Source organism: Chenopodium album, chromosome 10, assembly GCF_948465745.1.
Source record: "Chenopodium album chromosome 10, dcCheAlbu1.1, whole genome shotgun sequence".
Lineage (NCBI taxonomy): Eukaryota > Viridiplantae > Streptophyta > Magnoliopsida > Caryophyllales > Amaranthaceae > Chenopodium > Chenopodium album.
Window position 1 is genome coordinate 50,015,773 of NC_137843.1, and position 6,878 is coordinate 50,022,650.

General features: G+C 34.1%; 1 long non-coding RNA gene across 1 annotated transcript; it reads right to left on the reverse strand.

Annotated features, from left to right (window-relative positions):
- Positions 1-3,420: 3,420 nt before the first annotated feature.
- Positions 3,421-6,266, reverse strand: LOC145564037 (uncharacterized). The gene is made up of 3 exons (XR_014094724.1): positions 5,355-6,266; positions 4,104-4,245; positions 3,421-3,750 (listed from the first exon to the last, which is right to left on the reverse strand). It is a non-coding gene; the product is annotated as an uncharacterized LOC145564037 (long non-coding RNA).
- Between the last annotated feature and the right edge of the window lie 612 nt (positions 6,267-6,878).

Sequence of the window (6,878 nt, forward strand, 5' to 3'; positions counted from 1 at the left end):
TCCTAGTATCATGTTTAGGGTAATAATTACTATTTTTAATATCATGCATGTTTCTATTATGCTTCCTATTTCTTCTATCATGTTAGTATCATGTTAGGGATAAAGATTTGATCTTTTATGTTTAGTGATATATTAGGATTTGTTATTAATCTTGTAAGTATCATGCCTAGGATCTTGCTAATATTATGCTTTAATGAGATTATTAAGATGATGATTATTTTATGTTGCTTGATATTATTATTTTTATTGCTTGATCACGCCCTCTCTCGCAGGATTAAAGGGAATTTGTACTTGTAATCATGCTTAATAAGATAATTAATAATCTTGTTTAGGTTAATATGATTATAATTCAAGTGATCGCCAATAATAGATTTGCTTGTGCATTAAATTCAACCGACATAGATTAAACAAGTTTAGGGTTAATCTATTGAGTGTATGTTTGTCAGAAAGCGCACATGAATACGAGAAGAATGAAGTAGAGGCCTATTTTTAGGGCAGGTTCAATCTCTTTTAGGTTGGATTTGTACCTTCATCCCCGAATATCCAGTCATGGTTCCAGACCACTATGGAGTTAGCGATCTCATGGATCGTGAAGGGGTGTAACCTTCACCCTGTGAACGGTTTACAAGTTCATAAAACTTATTGGCGACTCTTTTACTCTAGCTTTCTTCCCTTTGGACACCACCATGCTTAAGTATATGATCAAAGTGAGGCTCAAGTGTGGGATACTTGAAATATTTCCTACAATATTTTAAAAAGATATGATCAAATCAAAAGATATACATAATAATATCAATACCCGATCAATCCTAAAATTAAGGAAACAACATCTCCTAAAAAATATCTCTAATTATCCTAACACTTCTCCTCAAGTTAGAGCATAGGGAATGAAGATGCCCAACTTGTAAAGTAAATTATCAAACTGAATTTGCCGAGAGCCTTAGTGAACACATTGGCTAGTTGTGCATGCGTAGGAACATAAGAGGGATCAATCAAACCATCCTTAATTTTTAGAATCACGAACGAAATGACAATTAAGTTCTATGTGTTTTGTTCGTTCATGGAAAACTAGATTCTTTGCAATATGAAGAGCAGATTGACTATCACAGAAGATTTTAATTGCCTTTGGATGATGCACACCCAAACTTAGTAAGAGACCTTTCAACCATTTCAGTTCACAAGTTATAGCAGCCATGGGGCGATATTCTGCTTTTGTTGAAGAACAAAAAACTGTATTTTGTTTCTTGGTTTTCCTTGAAATAGAGGAATGACCAAGAAAAACTAACCATCCCCTCAAAGATCTACGGGTTATAGGACACACGACCTAATCAGAATCACACCAACCCTATAGGGTTATATCCCTGAACGAGTGCCTTTCAAATATCGCACAACCCTTAAGGCTGCTTCCCAGTGCTCGGTTCTTGGTTCTTGCATAATTAAACTGAGATAAGACATGAAACGAGTAAGCCAAAACTAGTCGTGTGATTGCTAGTTAAATCAACATGCCCATAAGTCTTCGATAGGTTTCAAGATAAGAAAGTACTTCACCATTAGCTAAGCCAAGTTTGTGGTTTTGTTCAATTGGGAAGCCAACAGGTTTAGAACCCAACAAACCAGCTTTAGAGATGATATAAAGAGACCACTAGAAAATAGCTCATTTTTGACGGAAAAATTCAGTCGAAAACACCCTGAAATCCGACGGAAAACCCGTTTCCAACAGAATTTCTGTCACCCTGAAGCTTGTGGTTGTCGGAAAATTTTTTATAGGAAAAACGTCTTCTTCCGAAAGAAATACCGTCGGAAACACTTTTCCCACGGAATTCTTTCGTCGGAAGAGGTTTTTCGGCACCGGAAAAGTCCGTCAGAAAGTTCTGACGGACACAATTTTGTCGGAAATTATCGACGGAAATTCCGTCGGAAATTGCTTTAATGAAATTAAAAAAAAATATGTCGCACCACCACCAGCACCGCGTATCACCACCAACAACCCCTAACTAACCCTAACCCCAACATCAGACCACCACTACTCCACCACCGCCAGTACCACCCACATCAGACCACCACATAACCAGCGCCACTCGCCGCCACCACCACCGGGGAATATTTCAAACACCCAACTTTGAGCCCCACTTCATATACTTAAGCATGGTGGCGTCCAAAAGGGAACGAAGCTAGAGTAAAAGAGTTGCCAACAAGTTTATAGGAACTTGTAAACCGTTCACGAGGCAAAGGTTACACCCCTTCACGATCATAGAGATCGCTAACTCCATAGTGGTCTTGAACCATGACTGGATATTCGGGGATGATGGTACAAATCCAATCTAAAAGAGATTGAACCTACCCTAAATAGGCCTCTACTTTGTTCTTCTCATATTCATGTGCGCTTTTCTATTAACATAAAATCAATATATTAACCCTAAACCTGTTTAATCTATGTTGGTTGATTATTAATGCACAAATAAATCTATTATTGGCGATCACTTGAATTAAAATCATATTAGCCTAAACAAAATTATTAATTATCTTATTAAGCATGATTTAAAGTACAAATTCCCTTTAAACCTGCAAGAGAGGGCATGATCAAGCAACAACAATAATATATCAAGCAACATAATAATATTGAAACAACAAATCATCATCATCAAAATAATAATCTCAAAGCATAATATTAGCAAGATCCTAGGCATGATACTAACATGATTAATAACAAATCCTAACATTACTACAAGAAAAAGGGGAATTAGCGACGGCCAAAGTAGTCGCAAATCAGTCGCAAAAATGACTTTGCGACGGATTTGCAACTGCTTTGGTTAGTTGCCAAAGCTCCGTCGCAAATCCATTTTTGCGACTAATTTTTGAACAGTCGCAAATTTAGCGACGGATTTGCAACGACTTAGCAACTGCCATTTAGCGACTAACTTTCAAATTTTTGCAACTAAATCATCGTCCGTCGTAAAATATTTGCGACGAATTAGCGACTACGGAGACCAATGTTTTAAGACTACTTTTGCGACAAATTAACGACTACAAGACCAAACTTTTGCGACTACGGAGACTAATTTTTTTGCGACGAATTTGTGACTATTGAGACTAATTTTTTCGCGACGGATTAGCGACTACATACGAGACCAAACTTTTACGACTACAGAGACTAATTTTTTGCGATGGATTAGCGACTACTGAGACCAATTATTTTGCAACTAACCAATCAGTCTCTAAAACAAATATGCAGTCGCTAAATTTTTGCAACTAACTATCAATATTTGGAGACCATAATTCAAGCGACGACCAATATCAATAAAAAAAGGTACCCACGCATCAATTCAAATAACCATAATGTTAACTTTATTCAAATATCCAAAATATCATCAATTTTGTATCAATGTATTAAAAAACAATATTTTAAACCATATGACTAATTGTTTCAAAAATCACCTCCCACATAAATAAAACTAATTCAATAAGAACTAATGACGATATACAAATATGCCTAAAAAAATTAAGGATTAGTTGGTTTTCTTCCGCCATCTTTAATTCTTCAACTTGAGAGCTTAGATGAGAAATCATAAGAGTGTAGATGATGCAGTAGGGTGAGAAGTAGGATCGTACTTGTAGTACATTTGTGTAGCACTCCCTAAATTGCAAATTTTTCCTTTCTTTTTGCCCACCTATAACCTCCAAGTAGACTTTGTCGGGGCTTTATCTCAAAATCTTTATTCTTATATTCCTCAAGTTTTCCATATATTATCCCTATATTAAGATACATATTAGTAACTATGGTCTCAATTGTTAAAACTTAAAAGACTTAAAGCACTAAAAAAAAAATACCACACTTATAATAATATTAATGTAAACAATTATTAGTAAAAATTTCGGCGTAGTCTCCTTTGTGAATCGAACAATTCCCTCCAATAGGGTATGGAATCAAAATCTACTCCAATTCACATCATGCCATACCACGTTAATCATTTGATTAACGCCGGCAAATTATTCTCATCCTCCAACTCAATCACACAAACAAATAAACAAACTATAATATCTCAAAACATTAACAACCATAACTTTTTTTGTAATCTTAGCAAAATATACAAGTATAATCATACCATGACTTGATGAGTCTTTTCACCCATCAATTCAATTTCATCACTGCCCACATCGAAAAAAGGAGTGCTCTCATAAACTTCAGCAGCAGTTGGTAAAACTCCATCCCTTTTCTTTGCCTTCAATTAGAAGAAGATGCTAGCACTAAAAAAATGCAACATAACAACAATAAATGCTTTTTATAGCAATCAAAATGCTTTTAATAGCGGTATTTGCCTCTAAACCACGCACATAGTACACATATAAACAACCAGAATAGCGTCATGTCACATGACAATGTGACAGCAGTGGTAACAACAGTAGAGAGTGACAACAAATAGCAAACATTAGGCAGTAGGGGGAACTACCAGCAGGGGGCAGTAGAAGGAGGGAATAGCAGAAGGGAGGAGAAACAGAAGAGGGGGCAGTAGCAACTAATGTACAATGACAACAATAACAACATAACATAGCAAAAAGTAGTAGCACATTACGGATTTAGCTAGCAAAAATAAGGGAACTTTTAATCTAGTAGCTCAAAACATCACCTGAAACGTGGATTGTGACATTTTTCTGGCCAACTTACAAATTTTATTTAATGTATAGAATTTACCCTATATATTGATGCCTAACATTATGTGTTTACATTTGTAATAATTACAATGTACCCCCAGAGAGTAAACACAACAAATGGAGTCAAACTTTTTCATAAGAATTTTTTTTAGGTCTTAACTTATTTTTACTTAGTTTGTAGGGTCTATTTTTTTTTTACTAGCGGAATTAAAGAATTGGTATAAAAAAACTTAGACCCTTGGTTAAATAACTAAGGATCTTATAATTAACCAATCAAAATTATCAAAATATAAATAGAAAGTTAACCGATCAAGAAACTTAGACCCCTCAACTTTTTCATGCTCTCTAGAGGCACCAGCTTTTATAAAAGTTGCAAGAACCTAAAATGTTGCAGATAGTTTCAATTGGTTGAATTATATCTAAGTAATTCCATCTATATATCCATGTCCATCTATGTAACATAATCAGCTCTTTCAGCAAATTGTATGTCAAATAACAAAAGCAATGTCAAGCGTAAGGCACTAAGGATGTAAAACTTGAAATGTAATTGAGATAAGAAAAATAAAACACCTGAATATCTAAACTCCAACATTGATACTCAACACACTCTTAAAAACATTGGTAGCACAAGAAGCAAAGTCACAGACTAGTAAACATATCAAATATTAAAGTCCTGACTTTATCAAGGGGATAAAAATTAGAACCTTCTGTTGGAGATGATATTTGTAGGAATCATCTTAATACTTCTATGAGTCTATTGTTTCAGCTTCCATATGGTAGTACCAACCATATCCATAAATGGGAGAACTTCAAGAAATTCAAAAATCGACATGCATAGAATCAGTTTTGAGCAAATAAACAATACAGTTCAAAATACTTAATGGTTATTTGACAACAAAAAAATTCCAGGGGCTAATTTTTCTATTAAAATTTTAAAAACCAAGCATAAAAAGATTCTACCATTCGAGTACCTGTATTATCAACTTAACCACCAAAATTATCAGAACTAAATATTCAGAAACTGATCAAATCTATACATAGGTACGCTGTTCACAAAAGTAATCCAAAGAAGCTTCAATTAAGGACATATAATTGAACCCAATCATGACAAAACCAATTCAAACAACACAATCTCACTAATAAAAAGCATGAGTAAAAATCCCAATACATCAATCGCAAAATTCAACTTCAATTTTAATGAGAAACAAACCTTAAATTGAAGATCAATAAGCAAATTATTAGAGCCTGTCAAAAATAGCACGACCAATTTCAAAATCCCAGTTCATAAATTTCAAAGTAGCACCGCCTATTTCGAAATCCCACCAATCTATCTAGCTTTTAACTAATTAAAAGTATTAACTCCAAGAAACCAGAACTTCGATAAGATGGAAAAACTAATTAAAAAGATGATAGTATCGATTTAGATTGATAGTAAAGACACAAGCAATATAATTTATAATTCATTTACATTCAAATTTCCTATTTAGAAAATTAAAAGCAGAAGCAAAATTTAACAATGAAGCCAATTAAAAACATTGAAATCACAACCAAAAAGGAAGAGAATATCCAAAAGGCAAAATCATAAAAGCTTGAAAAACAAGAAATAAAAATAGAAAGCATAAATAAATTAGGGAGTACCTTACGAATTGAAGATGAATAAAACCATAATAACCCTAAGTTCCACTCAAAATTTTCAATTGAACCTGATTAGTATAAGTAGCAGTATGCAAAACCAACTATGATATAAAATTGCAATAATAATTAGTCAGCACACAAGTGAACATCCATGTGATTTTAATTCATACGAAGAATTAAGAATTAAAAAGTTTATAGTTTCTCCCTAAAATTAAAGGGTTCTGCAACCAAATTAACAACCAAACTTGAGTTAATTTGAACCCAAAATTAACCCTATTGAAAATTAAATTAATAGAAAACCCTAGATAATGAAAATGATAGTCGATGATTAAAAAGAAAATAAAGAAAAAAAATATATACTTGATTCAATCAATGGAGAACAAAAGGCTAAAAAGCCACTACGATGGAGAATTCAGAGTACGGCTTCAACGGAGAGGAGAGCAGAGGATTCATTGGACGAGCGACTTCAATCGAGTGCAGCACAAAACTGGGCTTCTCCATGCTCTCCTTTTTCGTTTTCGTTTCCGACAATGGAAGGCGGGTTCTTCTTCACCATAAAATTTGAGCTAAAATGGAGGAAAGCATGGAGAAGC